Genomic DNA, 21754 nt, shown 5'->3' with positions numbered 1-21754 from the left:
GATTTTGTTCCCAATAGCATTCAGCCACGAGTGTCCCCTCGACCACGAGGAGTTAGAAAACATTTTGTATTCGAGCGAGGTGAGAGTTAATCAGTGTTTTATCGAGGTTAATGACATTGCGGTCGATCACCAAGCGTGGCCGCATACACCGATATTGAGCTTAATGACCATTTCCCGGCGCTCAATGTCAACTGCTCGATGTCGGTGCCTCCATTTGCATGAACCACGGGTGAGAAAATCGTTGTTGGTACGATAGCATACAAATCCGACAACAACGGATTCACCATAGAAGCCACATCTTCTATTCGTTTGTTTCGAATATGTGAAACAGCGATGACCTGTACAACACGTGTTCCTTTAAATTCTATAGTTTACATTAGTTTACAACGTTTACATTCACACGGGATCTCTAAATGCAAACGTTAACTCTTTTCGTTGGGACGACGAATGTAACTCGTCGTGAACTCCGTGTGCCAAAATGCATAATCATGAGCTGTAGCAAGAAGTTTGCACAGTTGTTGGCAAGAAGTTTAACTAGACAGAATTCAAAAAAGAATAGTGCGAACGTGATCCTTTCATAGATGGATTTTGAACATGGTTTTAGGTCGAGTGAACTAATAATTTTTCATAACTATCTACTGCATGAATTTGTTTTATATTTCATTATAAAAGTTATCTTTTGATTATTTGTATTTGGTTGTTCCTTGGCAAAATGAATAGGGCTTGGATTTTGAACAAATTATAGAGATACGAATGTATGAATATATTAATATGTATATATCTTACATAGTTATATAATTATTATTATATATAGTATTAATTTGTTGTATATGTATTTGTATATATACTTATATACTACTATAACATATAATATATACATACTACATAATGACGTTTTTAATATATTCATATCATTGCAATCGCATATAAACACTATACCTTCATGGTACAGTAAATATGCATGACAATAATAATGTTTTATAGTCAAAAATTAAAATATTATTACTATTATTATATTCATATGTTGTCATATAAAGAATAACCTGTCCAATGGTGAGATACAGCACATGACTGCCTTTAAACCTAATTTCAGAAAACTGCATGTTCCTTCATGTAACCAACAGGCTCAAAAGAATGAATTGCGTATCTAAAATTAATCCAAATTAGGATTTCGTTGTAGTTAAAAGAAGATTTGGTTCTTTATCAGAGATTTAAATGGTAGATATTAAGAGTTTGTAATTATTTTGTAATGTTGAAATTTAAGTAATGACATTTTGTCTAGCCTCCGTTGGAATTAATTCAGTCGTCACGTGTTCGATACATACCAAGCTAAATATTCAAATGTCAGGAGTCTTTTTTCCCATAATCTTTCTCTATGTAATAATTGCCCTTTCCTAGCGTCCAATGTCAATTCCACGCCTGTACGGCATGACTGCATAATTTTAATCTGTGCAAAGCGTTATAAATAGATAAAGAAACACCGATGATCGAGAGACAGTAACACTCTAGAATTCTAGATCTATAGATCACGATACGTCACGGGGAGCGTAGAAGTACATGGCACTGATGGCAACCCATCCATCAGAAGGAACGAAATCGGTTTCTTTACCAATCTTGGATAAGAGCAAACATCTACTATAAACTAGTGCTATATTTCACTAAGAGCTTTTAACGAGCGTTTAATTAAATACTATTTCCGTACGAAGAAATTTGCATTCGTAATAAATCAGGAGTCTTTAAATAATGAGAAAAATAAATATATGTATCATTAGAAAAATTGGAACTAGAAAATGTTCATTTTTAAGAATATGATCAGAAGCATACCTCTTGTATCGCAAGAGAATGGATTCTTCTATAAAGTTTCTCACGTTCTGGAAACCTCAGTGTAACGTCCAGATCTCGGCCCAATTGAATATTTATAGGCAGAAAGTTTTATTAAATTATATAACTATTAACTACTATCTATTTACTTCTATAACATTCATGTACATTATGGAATGCATATTTGCATGACACGTGAGGTAAGTGGTCAAGATGGATCAATAAAGTATTCAAACTCTATTATTTAATTATTATGTTATTGAAAACAATTGTGTGGGTACAACTATATACAAAAATCAATATTAAAACTATTCAACGGTCAGCTTCAGTTGATTGATTGGGTGATCGATCGTAAACGGAGTGCGGACGTGTGTCAGCATTTGGAGTTGGAATTTTTTGAGAATAAATAGCTTTATTTAAGTATATCAAAAACAATCTTAAAGTGAATCTCGCGAAAATAGAAATTTTGAGTAATTTTTTATTCTAGACTGACAACAATCCCAAGCAGTATTTCTCATGTTGCTACAAGCTGGACATAATTGGCTTAAAGTACTTTAAAAGCCACTCCAAATCTCTTGACAGTAATGTAATATAAAATATTTGGATTAAGTTGAAAATAAAAGATGAATATGACTCATTAAAGTCTTGCAAAAGGACGATTTTAACCAACAGATAAATTGTACATATAATTTGTTTTACTTTACTGAATATTTATATAGAATGAATAGAAAAAACTAGAATAAATAAATATACTATAAATATAATTTACTGAAACATTATATACTTGTATACGAGTTTCAATCGTTTAATACAATTTTCATGTTCTACTCCAAAAAATCGATCGAAGCACCAGGTCTACGATTTTAAATGACAATCACTGCACTTTTTGAAGCATAGCTCGGGGGACTCAATTTTTCAAGAAGATGGACTTGCACCACTCTCGCGACGAACGGTTCAATTATTACAAATCGATTCGACCAGTGATTGCTACAAGATTGCACGAAACGCTTCTATTTACATAGACAGAGACGGTCACATCTTATGGAGAGAGGGAGGGAGAAGGAGCAGGTAGGAATCGAGGCTGTCGGGTGAAGGCGCAACGAGTGGCACGTTCAGTCGTCCGGACCCGCTCGGTCGGTCTAAACAGACGGTACCTTGATCGTACTCTCCCGCGATTGCAGTGGCTCTGTCGGGTCTTCGATTGTGCACCGTGGAAACATTCCTCTTAACAGTGCATTCTTCCGGGAAACGCGACGGTATCAGCAGGAGGATACGCCGCCAGATACAAGACCGATAATGATTCAGTGGGATCACTGTTAAATGCACCGATTTATCACGAGGACAGGTATTAGGTGAGCTAGAAGAATTCATTTACACTTATCGGACCGACACGTCCCGTAACGAGCTGTCCCGCGATAATACGAAATATCCCGCTGAATGGCACGAGCTCCGTTTCTCGCGGATCAATTCGTGAAAAGATATTTACGTTTCTTTCGCTGATTGGCGTTCGTCGCGATAACGATAAGGAAACAGTTTTGTTGAGATTTGGAAAGCTGGGAAAATATTTTGTAACCCATTCTTTACGCGTTTTTTCCTCTGGCAGAAATGTTGTGGGAAATTTAATATTTTATCATTTGAAGATTCGTGTCATGTCGCAGGTATAGTTACGTTATCGAAATTGGCAAAATTTTAGCGAAATAATGGAAAAGAATTAAAATTGACTTGGAGTAATTTAATTGTGACTTTTACTCGATTGATCGGTTAAATTTGTAGTAGCCTCTGTTAGTTTAGTTTATTATAAAGTATTTCATTTGACGGGTCAAATTGTTATTTAGAGAGCGATGAATGAAGAGTTATTTATCTTTTATTCGTTAAAAATGGTCATATGCATCTCTCATGCTGGATAGTTATAAGCATGTTATTGATTATTCTAGGCCTCTCGTAGTTTAGCTCATTTTGGAGTATTCAATTTTAAGTCATATAATCGCTATTTAAAGAGCAATCGACAAAAACATATTTATTTTTTATTCGTTCTAAAATCTACAGATATAAGATCGTTATATTCATCCTTGGATAGGTACACATATGATACTGGGTATCCAAATAACTTGACTCTGTCTCTTATCATTACTCAAACAACTTAACGTCACACCAACTGGGCATAAATGATTAGAGTTAAATAATGGGTTCTAAGAATTTTATTTTTAATAAGTATACGATATTAATAATATTAAACGTACATGTATATAATATTAATATAAATATATACAAATATATTATATATATATCGAATATACTTCATACCCTTTGTATTCTATTGAAAAACAAAATCCTAAAGGCTTTTTTACAAAACTCTTTGCAATATCAGTTACAATAAACGTTTCGATCTTCGGTGGAATTCCGACGTGACACTGTGCCTTATTTTTCCTCCTATTTTAACCGATAGCTTACAAACAATTCAAGAATATGTCAATGATGCAGAAACAATTGTATAATCTATCAAATTATATGTGCACATCAAAATTTTATCTTATCAATTGAAAAAGTTAACAAATAACGACCGTACGACGTATTATTGCAAATAATTATCGATATCGATATCGTGGCTCGGAACGTTTATAATTTCATCTATGTATTTGGCCCGCGCGATGTGCATTGTTGCTTCACGCACGTGTTAAAATCTCATAGGAATCTCATTCTCCGACTTGAACTCTGTGAATCGCCGCAGAGTTCCCTCATCCATGCTGGATCTCACAAAAGGGAAACCATGGGAAGAGCCGCGTAATCATATTATTCATAATTAACGAGACCGCTTTACGACGGTTCGACGAAGCCACTTTTAACGATGTGAACGGTGCATTACCACGGATTCGAATTCGGCGATACCGGGAATTTAGTTACGAGCCGCGTTCAGCTGATCTTCCGGAAGCTCGCCGCGTATTTTTCCTCGTTTCGTTCTCTCTCTCCCCTTCGCTGGTGTAGTATTATCCGAAGTTGAAAACGCGCAACATTCGAAACAATTTGCGTGACAAGCTATTTCTGAAAGTAGTAAACAATTACATGCATTTTGAAGTTCCTTCGCGACGCACGAATGCTCGAGATTGCGTAACAAATTACTGAGAATCGACGACGGTTTTGCAGCGAATCGAATTTTTATTTTTTTTTTTATAACGAAGAATAATTTTGCGTTGTTTAAAATTTTATGGAAAATTGTAGAATTAATTTTAATTTATTCTACTTGTGGTATGAAGCTACGTGGACCACAATTGCTAGAATTAAATCTTTCCATCATTCTTTGTGAGTCATTGGATATTTTCAAGAGAGAAGCGATCGTGTAACTCTTCACATTGTATTATGAAAATATTAACATAAAAGAGAATTATCGACGAAGCAGAGGCGCGAGACTTAATTCTGAGAATGCAATCTGATCTCATCGTTATGATTAATCCTTCATTTCAACAAATACGGGATTATGCTTGCTCCAAAGGAGGATAAATTTAGAACAACTTTATACGGTGACATTGAATTCGAATTAAGGTGATTTAATTGTGCCTTGATTAGTAGTACTTCCGAAACGTCCAGGAAAACCTTCAGCTTCATTCGTGTATAGCATCATGACAATCTTATTCTCCTATCGCAAATAATTTCAACAGTGAATTATTTATGACAATTGGAGGACAAAAAAGTATTATTATATAAAGTATTAAGTATAATACAGAATTATCAAAATGATAAAATAAAAGAGGAGTTTCCAGCTGTGGAATTATTATATTTAATTTTTTACATCGCTCTAGAAGTGATGTGATTTTAAATTAATCAAACTTTCAAGCAAATTTATATTACGTCTTGGAAAGTTACCGTAGAGAGATGAATGATACAATTTCTATTCTAACAATAAGTATCAACAAAATGAATCCTATACCTGTGTCGACCTTGCTCTTTCATATTTACACATAGACAAGTGTTTATCTTCCTACAAGAAAATCCCGAATGTGATTTTGAAACATAACTCGACAACCATCTGGAATTAATAACAAAGCAAATATGTATATTTGCATAATATCAATTTAAAAAATTCATCATGAATTGGGTACAGAAAATGAACTGGTTACAGAAAATGTGCAAGTCTTGAAGTGTAATATGATCTTAACGAGCTCCATGCAATATGTTATCGTATTACTTAACAAATTATCTTATCTTAATTTAATAAGATTATATTATATTTTATTGACCATTAGTTGAATAAATTTATAAGTGGCGAACGTTTTCAATTAATATCGCGTGCTTTCTTAAAATATTAAATTTCTGTTACGTTAATAGCAAAAATCCGATTCACCGGACATAGCAAGAAATTCCACTTTAATTGGCGGACGCAGGTTGTTTTAGACTTCATAAATCATTGTAATCTTTTCTCGTTGGAAGGGTTGTAATTACTGTTGTGGAATCAATAACGAATAAATTTACCCAACTGTGAGGTAATTAAGAGGTTTGCTGAAAAGCGATACCGAACCGCAAATCTATTATATCTTTACGACTACGTGTTTCACCGGTTTAACGATTTTCAAGGACAACGACGAATAAGAATAGATACTTTGCTTAAAAATGGTGAGCTGCATGCACGATCGACGATGCACTTCACGCGTAATATGCTTACACAGCAGCGTTTCTCAAACGTTTTTAGTCGTGGAACGCTTTTTATCTCGTAATATACGTGCAGAACACTATGATTATTTTGTGGCTATTCGATTTTGAAAATAAGAAACATGATTAATATTCGACTACATAGTAGATTTGCAAACAAAATCGTTATGTACAAGTTATAAAATGAATTAAAAATTAAAATTTTTCTACATTGAAACTGATTTTATTTAGTTATATATAATGATATTGTTCGTGAAATTAATATATATTTAAATACCTATTAATTAAGTTTCTCATATGCTTTTTCTTATAATACACGTGGATATATGAATGTAAGATTACATTAAATATTAAACGAATTTATAATTCAAAGACATAGGAAAATCAATACCTTCAAAATGCAATTTCATTTTTTCGTTTCAAAAAATAATTATTTCTAATGTACTAGTATTCTTAGAAAAAATTCATTTGGATCATACATTCATTTAATACTAATATATATAAATTTCGATGGAAAAAAACTTACACTTAAACGTTGTTATAAATATCCATGATAAGACAGTTGTGCAAAGAATTTTCTAAAACACTTACCCATAAGAGGATGAAGAAAAAAAAAAGACGTAAATACATGTTCTATATTTTATTTCATTATTAATTGATTGTTAACTACGATTTCGTATTTATTAACCATAATACTGATCCATGGAACAGAGTTTGGAAAACGTTGTTACACGTAGTTAATCGAGAATAACTCGCCACTTACAAAGTTACCAGAAAGCTATCAAGATTGCAGCAAACGAGCGAGATGTAATTATAAGGAATTTAATCAACTAGCAGTGAGACGATTGATGAGCACCGCGCGAGTGATTCGTCTTAGTCAGCGAGTTCCGGAGGTTCATAAATTGATTCGTCCACGTGAAATTATTCGAAGGACCGTGTGTAGCTACTGTTAAAGCAGTCCACCTTTTTTCTCCAACCGCGGCAACCTGGCCTCTGCGAAGGGGAGACTGTAAATCCAAACTCTCCGTAGTGTTACATTCCTAAGATGATTCAGGTGCGCCTCGCGGTTCCCCGTGGTTCGTCGTCGAGACATCTCGATAGAAGTCGATGGTTTTGCTTGTTAACGAGTCCTCACCGAGCCGTTTGTTTCCTAGTAGCTCGCGGACAAAATTAGCCGCATGTTGATCTTAGAATCACGATACGCGAGGTACATGTGCTCAATTTCTCCCGTCCAGTATTTACAATTTTGTGTTTCTTCTTAACGTTTATTTAATAAATTTTCCAAGTATCATGCATAACTTAATTCGATGCCTGGTCATATTGAATATGTACTGAAATGAATTAATTCCAGAAGAATGATTTTCAACTAGTTTTAAACAAACAATAGTAAATATTGCGACTGGTGAAATCGTGATACATGGTTTACGTGTACAATTTTAATATGATATTTCGACTTTGCATGAAGATTCACTGAAAACGAACCATCGAGTTATATTTTGCAAAAAGGATGAATAAGAATAGATACATTCAATAACAATATTGAAATAGCAATAACGAAAGTAAATCTAGCAATGGTTCAAAACGCAAAAGGATCAACACTTGACGCAATATAGAAGATAAATAAACATTAACGATTCTTTAGGATAATTTATTTAACACATTTGCAACCGGCAAATATTTTACGTTCCTGATACAGAGTATTAACGAAAGTAATAAAATTTTGAAGCTGAACATGGCAAATTTGTATCGCTAGGTCGAAGATAGAAATTACAAAATATGTTTTGAAATATCAATGTTGTAAATATGTAGTGTATAAAGTAAACAGATTTTCATAATTTTTTCATAAACAGGAATAGAATTTTAAGTGACGCGAATTCACGTCAACGGTCGCGAATGTGTTAATATAGTATAGCCTAGAATCCATGTAAAAAACTTATAAGTCCAATGTGTGAAACCACAGTCACTTTATGTATATTCTCAGAACTGTTGTGTCGAAGTGTGCCAAACCTGTTAGGTACACGGAATGTTTTAGACCCATAGGCAGGAGCTTAACTGAATAATAGGACTCGCAAAGAAAAATGAAAAAGTTTTACCGAACACGCATTCACCAGTTAGTCGTTTTTAAGATGATCAGTTGTTTTGGTTGGATGAGGAAGATTTACATCTCCTGTTCTCATTTGTACGTTGACAAGTAAAATAAATGCCTGTCATTTCGATGTCTGGCATCAGCATGAGATTTTATGTTAACAGGAAACCTAAGGAAATTCTGTAGAAATCTCTATAGGTAAGAGAAATGGGAATAGACATGAATGCAGAAGTCTTCGGAAACGTAGTATTACAAAATGTGAAAACATCGAATCCATAAGAAAGCATACTTCTGATATTTTATTCCGTCATCACTTGTTTGTTGTTTACATGCTGTTATCTCGATGTCAAGCCATTCACAAGTTGTATATTATACGCCCTCAAAAATGGGCTCAGAGAAATGTTTGTAATCGTTAAATCAATTTTTAAAAAGTATCAGCTTATAGAGGATGATGAGACAAAGCTTTTTTATATGTACACTTTATTCATAGAATGGTTAGATTCGACAATAAAAATTGAATAGTTAGGTCGTTGAAAAAATTGAATTTCAGGGAAAAGGATTTCTCAGTTTTCAATTATTATCTCTGAAACTAAACGTTCCATGAATAAACTGTAAATATAAAAAAGTTTCGTTCTATCATTTTCTATCAGGTGATATTTTATTTTAATTCGACTGTTCGACTATTGCTTTTGTTTCTCAAAGACAACAGCAACAGGATCAGACCACTACGAGATCTCAGGAAAAGACGTCTCAAGTTTTTAATTTTTATTTTTGTGAATCATATTTAGAAATAATGATGTATTTGAGTAAAGAATGAATACATTGTTAGCCTAGCTAGTAATAAATGCCTAATATTTGTACCGTTTACGGTAAGAGATTGCCTTTATTTGTGATACAAATGTGTGAATCATAAAGATTAACATTGAAGTAAAAATAATTATTATTAGTGACACTTTTTAACACATGTTTACTGTATCTTGTAAGTGAAATTGATATTGATCAATATTTTTACTATTTAATATTCTTAATTATTTATTATATCAGTACTGCATACTTACCATCACTGTTACATTTAAAAACATCAACATTTTAACAAGTTCATCATATATCCAACCCTTACATAGTCGTGTAATAAAGACGTTGAATAAAATATGTAAATAAAATTGTAAAATAATCCTACCGAAGGGGCTCCACAACGAGTCGAGAACGTTTCAGTACCGAATAAGTGCTTGCAGGCTGAAAAAAATACAAGTAACGAAGATGAAAGTCGAGCGAGTAGCCTGATTGCTTTCGATTCTGTAATACCGATCGACGCGATAGGTGGAACAAATTAAACGGAGTTCAAGTTTCGCGAAAGAAATTGATCCAAAGCGATACGAATGAATTTTTGCCTCGGCCAGCGGCGTGTTATTACACCAATTCTGTATTGCCACCTTATCGCCATCCTTCATCGCGTTATTCTTTTTCACGTGTACACGCACCGGATGTTCGGGCACGTAACCCAACGTCCAAAGATAACTGGTTAATTGAAACGTGCTTATAAATTGCACGGGAGAATGGGCTCGGTGATACTGAAATAGAGTTTTGTGCGTGTCGTTTATTATTCTCTTATTGGTCGAGCCCAGCGATAGCAGCTATTCATCGCGCTATTCATCCGTATTTCACGAGCTTCCGTTTCTTGCTCACAATGGCCACGTAGTAGGAAATCATAGTAATCAAACGCGGCAGACAAATTGCCGAATTATGCTGGGAAATGGAGCAGGTTCTAGATTCTAGAATACGAGGAGACGCGATCTAAACGCACCGTACTTGGGTGTTAACTCTAAAAAGAATAAAGAGAGGACTCGTCGAGTTCACCGGTCAGAAAGTCTTAAAAACATGTTGCTTCTCTTGTGAGAAATATTCCACGAATATTATTTATCGTCGCTTGTGTTCCCAAAATGTTTAAATTGCTTTTGATTTAGAGAGAATGCTATTAGCATGTTTGTTTCTCTTCCTGTTCGTGTGATTTTATTCAATTTTCGTCTGCATTGTATTTTTATTAATATTGCTTGGTATTAGTTCGCTCAATCTTTATATCATTTTTGTGTTTTTCATAAATAGCAATGCAAGAACATATTCATTATCGTTGAGAATCGATATTAATTAATTTAAACGATACTTGTTTAGATTTTTTTAATATTATTACACTGCGGATGTTTATGGAAATTAATATTTTCACAGACACAGGAAAAGAATTAAAGCTTAAATGAAAGTATGTCTTATCTTCTAAACGGCGTAACATGTATATTATTATAGACATTTTGCATATTTTTGCATTTGTGCACATTCTCATGGATTAACATATATTTCGACTTGACATAAATGCATGAACATCCACAGTCTAATTATGATTGATTTCCTACGAGAAGTAATGTTTAATTATTTACCGTTTATTCGTCAAATTAATTGAAATTTCTATCTAACTGTTGGATGATTTGAACTGCGTACATCGCACAGTGTCACGAACGATATAGGTATTAAATTAAAAAATCATAACTTTCGAACTGATCAATTTTCGACTGAAAATCCTGAATATTTTCTTGAAGAGAATATAAAGATGCACGAATGAATACATTAGAAAATATATAGTTTCCTTTAGAAAGTAAACATGACCTTGATATTTAATCAATTAAAACATTTTTTGTCCATTTGTACTATCACATATTGTTGACTAAGTTACGTAATTCTGTGAAATGAAATAAAAACGTCCAACATTCAATACTTTGACTTTTGAACACAGGACGCGACGCTGCTCATCGTCGAGCTTTTGATGAGAGTGATTTTACGCGGATAAAGTCGTGAATGCTGAAAACAATTCGCGATTACTGGAGCGCGTGTTTCGACGTTCGTTATTACACCGGCGATTCCGTGATCGCCTCTACTCGTCGAAACGAAAGCTTTCGAGTGAAAGTGCACCGTTGGTTGCTTCTCTCATAAATTCTGCCTCGTGAACAATGAAATTCGACGTCGCGATCTTGAACGCGAATGATCGACGAGCGGAAGGAATGTAAAACGAGCAACTTGACTTTGCTTTAACGAAGAATGTCTTAAATCATGATTTTCTGACAATTAATCAAGGTATAGGTATATCTTTAGCGCGAAGTGTATTATCGTTATCAAAGGTTGTGCCTAGTAAATCATACTTAATTGCAAAAATATGAGACGTGGAAGCAATTATGGAAATATGTTCTGATCGCCATAAGAGGAAAATAATTTATCGAATCTAAAGTACCGAAAATAAATTATTGGACGTCCAATTGGTCGGAACATAATATTTCATGTCAATTTTTTGTACGAGAACAGTTTCTGCAAATATCAGATAATAGAATTATGATGGGAAAAATCTACTCTTGGTATTTTTGTTATTAAAGGGTGTAGAAAGTAAATCATATCTAATTACGAGAACATGGGACGTGCGAGCAGTTACGGAAATACGTTCTTGGTCACTATTACAAGAAAATTATTGAACTTGAAATATAAAAAATAAATCAGATCATATTAATTTTATTTTAACTTTTTGTTAGCGAACAATTTTCCCAAATATTAAATAATAAATTAACGCTAGAAATAATCTACCCTTAGTACTGCTACTCAATTACAAAAATATGGATCGTGCAAGCAATTATGGGAATATAAAATATCAAAAATAAATTATTGAGTGTCTCAATGATTGTAATATAATATTCCATGTTAATGTTATTTTAACTTTTTGTTCGTGAACGATTCTTGCAAATACTAATGAATAAAATCACGATAAAAAATATCTACTCTTAGTATCCGTAATGTCTGTTATTTTCGCGCGCTATTTTATTTTTTGCATTATTTCCTCTCGAAGAATACCAAAAACCCAGTGGTCGAAACTTGGAGATTATTTTGCAATAAAGTGCAATCTCGATACACAGTATTCCACTTTACGATCAACCATTTTCCCTTCACGGATCAATTTGTCTTTGCTTTGTCCACGTTTGCTTACGCACGTCCAAGAGAGAAAAGAAAGAAGTGAGAGGTAGAATATCATTTAAGTAGCGCGTGGAGTGAAAGTCCGAATATAACGAGTGCGCGAGCCCTGCAAATACCTGTTTCACGTACCGCATAATTAATGTCGTTTCGCAAATAACATCTTACGTGATATTGTCTGTGATCGGTTTTTTGTTTGATTTTCCTAGCTGCTACGAGCGCCGTGACTCGGTTTGCAAAAGCTAGCAGGCGAACTGAGTAGCCGGTAGCGACATTACCAAGGAACGTGATCGTTCTTGATAAGCGTTCATTTACTCGACCACGTGAAAATATGCTGATAAGTCCACGGTGCTGACGTCTTTCGCCAAATAGGCATGGATAGGGTTATCGTCCCTGGATCGTAACTAAATAGCGTCCAAGACTTCTCTATAAAAGATGATGCAGGACTTAGGGTATAGAAAGAAAGTATTCTTTTTTCATGTGCAATGTAAAAAGTATTCAGTAGAACATAGTAATAAGATATAAATAGACAATTTTAATTGAATGACCAGGAGGTACGATTAGTATCACTAGGGAAATGAAATTGACTTTCTCGTGCACGCACCTATGCATGTTGATGCGTTACTTCTTTCTTTTAACGTATGTACATTAATCTGGTTTGTATAATGAAAAATGAAAATTGTTTATCGAAATCTGTCAGAGAATTTAATTTGAAGTGGTTAATCATTAGTAAATTCGTATTTGTATAAGTACAGATAATAAATTAAGATTTAAAGAAAAGGTTTGCTCTGCATCGTGCATATCCTCTTACATATATTTTTACTTGCCATAAATGCGTGAATATTTGCACTCTATTAATTGTTTTATCATTGCACTGAATATCAACGTTGTTTTCGACTTAGATATTTTTATTTGTCAATTACAATTATTTTACTACGCGTTTAGTTTGCTATTTCATCGACAATTTATGTTTGAATTAGATGTAAATTGAAACAGATTACGTATTTGATACATACTTTTTCACGAGGTGAAATTCAATAGAGGAAAAATGAAATTAATAAAATCTTCAACAAGAATATCTTTATTAGAAGACTGTTCACAAGTAGTTTGAGATATTTAGAAGCTTAAAAGCATACGAGTAAAAATCAAAGGTATGATGCTCGATCATAAAATGGCGTCATGTTGCGAATAAACTGTTTATCTAATACAGTTTTTCATTGAATGAGAATGCAACAGTTGATATCTTTATTAGAAGATTGCACGCAAATAATTATACAGTCTAGAAACGCAACAGTGAAATGAATAAATAAATAAAATGATGTTATATCGTAAACACCTAACAAGGAATCCTGTAAAACTGACCAACTCGAAATAGATAAGTAGCGATCCACCCCAAAAATGTCTAAAAAATTTGCACAAATATGTGAACCGATTAGCTACGTCACGAACATTCACTGTACTTGTAAGTATACTAGTAATAACGTTCCGAGATAATACTCCCAGAATGAAACTTCACAAGGATTTCCTATATCCACGCCTGCCACGGTATCTCTGTCTTTAATCGGAATTCGAGGCACGGCGTCGCGGTAGAAGGACGTCGATAAAAGAAACGCCTTGGAAAATTTAGAAGACAATCTGAAAGGCACGCGGTTGCACAAACGGCATCGCGCGCGCGAATTCTAACGCGGCGCGCATAACTCACAGCCCCAGCCGCGATTTTTCCAAACTCGACGAACGTCCAGAAAACCACCACGCCAGTTTTGTATCTTGAACTTTAATCGGGCACCGTCACGGCAGAATGCACGCATACGGTTGTATCACGGCGCCTCTCTGTCTCTGGCTGGAACGTACCCTTTCCGTTCTTATGGTCTGATAGTAATCCGGCCGACAGATATCCGAACAACCTCGAGCCGACAACTGGGAAGGCCGTCTACGGCGGGTCCACGACGTCGGGTATTATTATTATGCATGAATTTCGTGAATCGCTCGTCCGTGTTTGCTATACAACGCCGACGTGGTTACGTAACCAGGCGAGAAAGTCCGAAAGTAGCGTGTGTCAATCCTGAAATGAGGTATCGGTGACTCGAAACGTGACGGTTTCAATACGCTTCGATTGAGATTTGCAAAACAACGATTTTAGTTATTAAAAATGTTTGTTGCACGTTGGTCACAGGTAGTTGGTGTCTACCTGGATATTATAAAATAACGTCTTCAGATAAGAGATTTTGCGTACTCGTAATGAACTTGTGAGAATCTTCGAAAGTTCCTCTGAAAGAAATTCTCTATTTATATATTAAGTTGGTGTATATGAAATGTATATATAAATGAAAGTTTAACCATACTAAATATTTTTGAAATCGAAATAGATTCCACATAATTCTGTGTTTTTTTTTTTTTTTTTTTTTTTTTAATTTTCAATGCATCCTTTTATTTCAGTGTAAGAATATTCTGGATTAGTTGTACGCTCAATGTGTAGAAAATGATAAGAAAGTTAATTTACTAATGAAAAATTACCAATCTTAAATTTTGCAAACCAACGTTGAATTGTTCTAGCAATCACATAATCTTTTCCAAATACTACCGTTTTGTTTTCAGTAACTTTTAAAATCGTTTTCCAAAATTCACATTCATATAATGACGCGCTAAATCGATTCTTGTATTCAATTTTTATAGCAAATATACGCAGAAAACAGAACACAAGCGTCATTGGTCTGTATTATAAAGAAGCTGAAGTCATTTACAAAGTGTAGAGTGAGATCACTCTGTTGACTATACGTCTGACTTCCTATTTTTCTCAACTATTTTGCTACGTCAAACGACTTTGTAACTATTTGTAGCTGTTTACTGGAATACAAGGTGTGAAATTTCGCACCAAACCGCGGAAGTGACTACTTTGTGGTTTCTTGAATGAAGATATTTTTGAAGTGGAATTGTTAATATGCAAAGTAACATTATGTGAACTTTAAAGTCTTCGATGATTGTACGTTAAAGAATTTTACATCGAAAAACGCCAATGCCGTTAGATCTGGTTTTCCACGTTCCAGATTCACTTGCTTTGAGGTGTAGTTCGTATTCCACTCGGACATGACTTTCAGATTATTCCAAGTTGTCCTTGTCCTTGGATGATCATGCGACGTGACGGCTTTAATTTCGAAAAGCGATAGTTCGTGCGTTTTTGTTGGACCTCGCGTAACGCCCTGATCGCTCCATGATCCCTTGTATTTTGAAACAGTAGAGATACCTCGAGCAGTGTAGAAACATAAATATCAGCCCTGGTAGAGTGTCTGAAACATATGCTAAACTCTAAGTTCGATAACCTTCTGGTCACTGACGTTCCTTGTAATCCAAAATTATGCAAAGCGATAAAGCCGCGCTTAGAATAAATAATTCCAGTATTCGATAAATTATGTTTCTAAGTATAATGTTGGAATTTTGGTAATAGCAGAATTACAAAAATTTTCGAAGCTTTCGTTTGTTGTTTAAAGAATTATTTTTACAATTCTCATGTTGTACTACATTTATAGTTATTTAACCACGCTTAACAGACTTAAATGACTGTCCCCTTTTGATAACTACATTGAAAAATGATAACTTTACAGTTCTAAAGGAACTATTATTTATTACGCTTTGACTCTTCGTTTTAGAGTAATATTGCAATTGAATTGACTACATAGCATTTAAAAAGATTTTACTGGATCGATATACAAATAGATATAATGGTCTTTTCAAGGAAAAAAAATCTATGACTAAAATCAAAACACAGATTTTAAATATTTTAAAATTATAAGGATATTTGTATTTAATTTTTATCCAATACGTATATAAAATATTAAATGTACAGGTATACAAATACATAGTAATGTTAACTCATAGGCAATAATTCATAACAGGAACCATAAAACAGATTATTATTTTTAACATTTTTAATAATCAAAAATTGTGGCGATATTTGTATTTAAATTATACGAAATTAATGATTAGACTAGAAAGATATGGAAACATACTACACATATATCAAATTTAAAACGGTGTAGAAATCGTGCTACGGTTACATAAGAAAATAGATTCTATAAAGTTATCATGCTTTAATTCATATAGATACTGGTTTACCTACAAATATCGTTCATAGATAAACCGATCCAGGAATCAGTTCCGATCGGTACAGTTACATCGACCACGCGTCACTTCGCCAGCTCGGCGTAACATTTTCTTCTAATAACATTTGCCGTTCATTTGCATTCCCGCATTATTCTGGTCAAATACACCGGTTAACTGTGCATTTTACGCGATCGCCAGCGGCTGAAACCTAACCCGGTAACGAGCGGGCGAGTTTTCACGATCTCCTTCATGATTCCTCGTGCACGGCCTCAATCGCTATCGGCCGGTATACCCGCATGGCCATTCCCATTTCTGCCGACCGACATTCGGCACATTTGAATTCAAGATCGCCGACAGCCTGGAAAATCTTGTTTCGTATTCAGCGTAAACGAGCCCCGACACCGTTGCGAACGCGTCGTGGCGCCGTGACAAGAACCATCGTAGATGCAACAGGACGTCGACGTCGACACCCTTTTTTCGCATTTCATCCCCGATGGGGCCGATCCACCACGCCGGCTCTTGCTCTAATTAAAGCGTTACGAGGCACGAAAGCGCATTCCCCGTCGCCCGAGGGACGCTTTTAGAACGAATGCTCGTCGTTCTTGTAATTCGCGACGGCTACAACGGTGCTTCTTTCAGAAAGGGCCTTTTGCTTCCGCTACTTGTTGATTTTTATATAGTGCGCGCCGTTGAAAGTTTGCTTCATCCTTTGATCTCTGTAAAAATTAACCTCTTGTGTAGGGATAAGAGATGTATAGACTGCGGATCTTAAGAAAGAGAATTGGTTTTGTTTTTTAATTAGTCTATTTAAGGGCACGATGTTCTTAGTGAACATGTCAATGATTGCAATTCAATTATAACTTATTTAGCTTGTTATATTTCATTTTAATATCTTGACTAATTTGAGGAATTCGTTTCTGTTGTTAACGATTGTCTGCACACTATTAAGAAGTTTAAACTCTATTGTATAGCGTTGTATTCCGTAACATTCTTCAATTAAATGTTCAACTGTAAGAGGCTCGTCACAAAAGCTGCATAATGGTGGCTGTGATTTAGTTATTTTGTAGCAATGAGTCAGATTTGTGTGGCCAATTCTTAATTTTGATAGTGCCACTTGGAGTCTTCTATCCTTGCATTTGTGCACATGGTTATAGATTTCCTCGTATCTCCATTTATGATGTTTAAATTTTCTCGATATAATTACAACATTTTCAGAAAAAGATTTCTATATGAATGAAAAAGTAAAATTCAATCATTCCAATGGGAATGTGAATTTCCCTCTACATAAATCAATTTGAATATAAACTGATGATCATTGAATGCAAATATATTGGATTAACTATCGATAGAAGGGCTTTTTCGTTTCATGTATTAACATTCTGACTGAACTTTGGCTAATTGCATTTATATGTTAAACAGATGTTGAAGTTTGAAATCTTTTTGAAGAGTTAAGTTGAACAGTCACATTTTGTTTTCAATGATATCGTTACCTTGACGCTAGGTGCAATGTGTGAACGTAAATTGTCCACATTAAGATATCTGAGTTACGTGAAAGCATCGCTTCACTTCTCATGGCCAATTTTCCTCGAGAAAGATACCATCGCTTATGCGTCTGATGTTGAAGCGTGTAGCATCTATTGCGCAACGAATCATTCATATATAAATTGAGAAGTATTAAAGGTTCCCTTCGACGCAATTAACGAGCGCGAAAGGAAAGTATCTCAATTGAATAGGATTCACAGAAGCTGGCATATCACGGTTTTCCATTGTGACGGATTTCCTCGGATTGTTAGCGTTCCCAAGATTGAGTCATCGTCGTTTGCGTTATGTAAGGATGTGATTACCGCGTTCGAGAATTTCCAAAAAAAAAAAAGTGTATTAAAGACATCGACCGTGTGTGCAGGTCGTGGACAGAGGGTCTGAAATTTCATATGCGATAAGGTCGTTCTCCGTGTTAATGAGGATAGTTATCATCGAGGAGACAGCTTCGAGTTTCACCTCTTGAATTGTAGACCTATAGTCGTTACCTCGGACCGTTGGGGCAATGAGCTTGTAGATTGTTCATTATTAAGCAAGTGAACCTTAATTAAACATAATTTTAAACGCTGTTAAAATGTTTTATTTAAAATTTACGGGTACACAATATTTCTTTACTTTCGTTTTTTAATTATCGCTGTAACACATGCTTGAGTAATTCGAGTGGAGTACCACTTGACAAAAATCATGCTAGATTTGCAGTAAGTTTATTTAATGTGCATGCTTTATATTGTACATGTACACCATTTGTCTTTAACCCTTTATTAACTGAATTTCTCAAAAGTTCTTAAAATCTTGGCGTCCATCTCTGTTTTATATTATCTTGTTGAGTTGTCTGTAACGAGCTTTCAAAAGAAAAAAATCTTGTGTTGCCATCCAACAATTAAAAACGAACGTGGACTTGAAAGTCACAATAGGTTTCAAAGAGTTAAATTAATACTATTATTCTTCTAGCAAAACCTCTTCCAATCGCTTTAGAGATGTTTGAGGAGGGAATCGGTTTCTCCCTCTGTTCTCTGAAGTGGTTCGATGATATTTAAATCATCACGAGATTTATTTTCCAACTTCTAAAACCAAAACCAAACTTTTATGTTTGTCATAATCATCTTGAAAAATGGCATCGTTGTTCAGAAACAATACGTGTAACATAGCATAAACTGATCATCTAGAATTCTAGAACGTCTAAGTGCTGACACAATAAATATACCAAGATCAAATTCCGAATCACCACAGAAACAGGTATTCGTAATACATACTTCATCCAGCCCCTGACGTTAGCCTCGAGAACTTGGAAGTAAATTTAAAAACCAGAAGGCAAAGATACATTCCCCCGGTACATTCCTGAAAAATAAAAATAGATTTGGTCACTTTAGTATACGCGAACTGTAATCTGGTTCTGCGATTCAATGGAACAAGCTGAAGGATTAATTTTCGTGAAAGCAGCGTCTTAAGGAGGCATATCAGTCTAAATGAACAAAAAAATCGATCTTTTTTATTGTATTTTCTGTAAGATTGAAGTTTGGAAAATATTTTCTAAAAATTTCGAATGAAAGATCTAAAAAACGCCCTTGATTTTGCCCGTTTAGACTGACATGCCTTTTTAATACTCTACGTCATCGCGTCGGCGAGGATTTCGTGGTACCAGGCCACGTCAAAGGGTTCAATGACTCAGGGCAGAGGATTCCCTTGGCCGTTCATAAAAATTCCTGTCTCCAGCCAGAGACGAGCGTTCCGATTCTCAGACTTAGATGAATGAAACTGGACACCGTTCAACAATCGACACCTCCGATGATCAAGGATTCTCTTTCGCGCTCTCATTCGTCCTATCCCGTTTCTGACTATCAGTTCATTCGATATAGCGGATGACCGCGAGAAAAATCGGAGCTTCTTTGCTGCGCCATCCGTTACGGATCGGCTTCGTATAATCGGTTGACGTAACTGTCTCCTACACGTGGGAAAGTAGAGATGGAGCAACCATTGATTCATGAACCAGTGAATAACGATTCTGATTTATGTGAGAAGTTTTGAGAGGTTCACGTAGAGATGGGATTTCCCCAACAGAGTCTTTTGGATTTTGTTCTTTAATTACAAAATACGTTGGTCAGCATAGTCGTAGTGGATACTTAACGATGATATCATATTTCAAGTTTACTTTTATTTAAAATAGAAAATCAGATATATCGACTTGTTCAGAAATTTTGTGTTAATTTTTAAGAAAAATTCAAAGGCACATTTGAATTTTGATACATATTTATTGAATTACATGTTATTTGTTTTCAACCATTCCGATTGCGATATATTCATACCTGTACCACCTACCAAAAATCGACATGGACTTTCCAGACAACCCAATATTTTACACCATTTGTATTTCATTATAACACAAAATACTAAAGTAACTTTCGAAAAACGTTGTATACTGTCCAGCATACTCGTAGTGGAAACTTAAACGATATCGTCTTTTGTATACACGTTTACGTTTAAGTGTATACAAAATAAAAAATTGGGTATATTCCATACCACTTGTGTTTGATTAAAATACAAAATACTGAATACGTTTTTTTTAAACGTTAATTTGAAATGATAGAACGGCACGAAAAAAGATGTCAGATAATTATGCATCAACCCGATATTTTCAAAAGAAAGAGTGCTATAGATGGAATCGTTCCTCTTTTCCTGGGCAGTATGAAATGAGAACTGAGTGCACATGGCCGCGAGGTATTTCACCGCGCTGGGAACTAACGAATCCAAGGATCGTCTCAATAGAACTTCCCAACTACCTCGAGTGCATGAAAAAGACCAAGGACGAGGAGATCGTTCGGCAGGAAGCGGTGCGATTAGAAGAAGGAGCGGTTAAACCGGAAAGTCGAGCGTGGCCGATGAGACCCCGGAGCAAAACGATCCTCGACCGAGCCACTCAGCCAGTTCTCTGAGCAACCATGATTACGACCGTAATTGCTTGCGTCGTACACATCGGACTTCCGGCCGTAAGCTCTTGCGAAGGATGCGTGGTCCAGGGATGGCGCGTGTCCTTGCGCGTGCCTCGAAAGGCGAATAATCCCGTATTAGGGCACTTCGACTCCTGAACTTCTTGCAAAGTGTTTCAGTGAACACCATGCGTTTTAAAAGAAACTACATAAACTTACAATTGGTAAGGATTGTGAGTTGAGAATGAAAAAAGAACGCAGATATTCGATGCAAGTTTTATTTCTTTTTATTAACAGAAAACTTACCTTTGATCAATGTAGATGTCGCGTGTGTGGAAGATGCTCAGCAGCGTTTTTATCAACAATTAGAATTTGTCATTTGCGTTTGTTGATCAGTTGGCTTTTGTCCCCTTTAATCTTCTCGTTTTTGGTGCTTGGTTTAGCAGCTTAGCTAGTTCATTGGGATGATTTGTGATTTTATTTTTATATGTAGTTGCAAATTTGTTGACGTGCTCGTTGACATACAGTATCCCTAAATCTTTATGGAGATAATCATCACTGACACACATGGTACAGCAGCTATCCTTAGTGCTTAGTCCTTAGTGCTTTGATTTATAATCTCTAAAGTAAGTTTATGTTGCCTTTC

The 21754-nt window shown here is 35.0% G+C and overlaps 1 protein-coding gene across 2 annotated transcripts in view; it reads left to right on the top strand.

The window, feature by feature from the left end:
* Positions 1-2924: 2924 nt before the first annotated feature.
* LOC128888012 (partitioning defective 3 homolog) overlaps positions 2925-21754 on the top strand; it is an 87291-nt gene continuing 68461 nt past the window's right edge. For both annotated transcript variants that reach the window (XM_054144593.1, XM_054144592.1), the window contains exon 1: positions 2925-3173. The gene's annotated coding sequence lies outside the window, so the exon portion shown is untranslated. The remainder of the gene's footprint in view (positions 3174-21754) is intronic.

Source organism: Hylaeus anthracinus, unplaced genomic scaffold (assembly GCF_026225885.1).
Source record: "Hylaeus anthracinus isolate JK02 unplaced genomic scaffold, UHH_iyHylAnth1.0_haploid 11989, whole genome shotgun sequence".
Lineage (NCBI taxonomy): Eukaryota > Metazoa > Arthropoda > Insecta > Hymenoptera > Colletidae > Hylaeus > Hylaeus anthracinus.
This window is presented reverse-complemented; position numbering and strand designations above follow the sequence as displayed.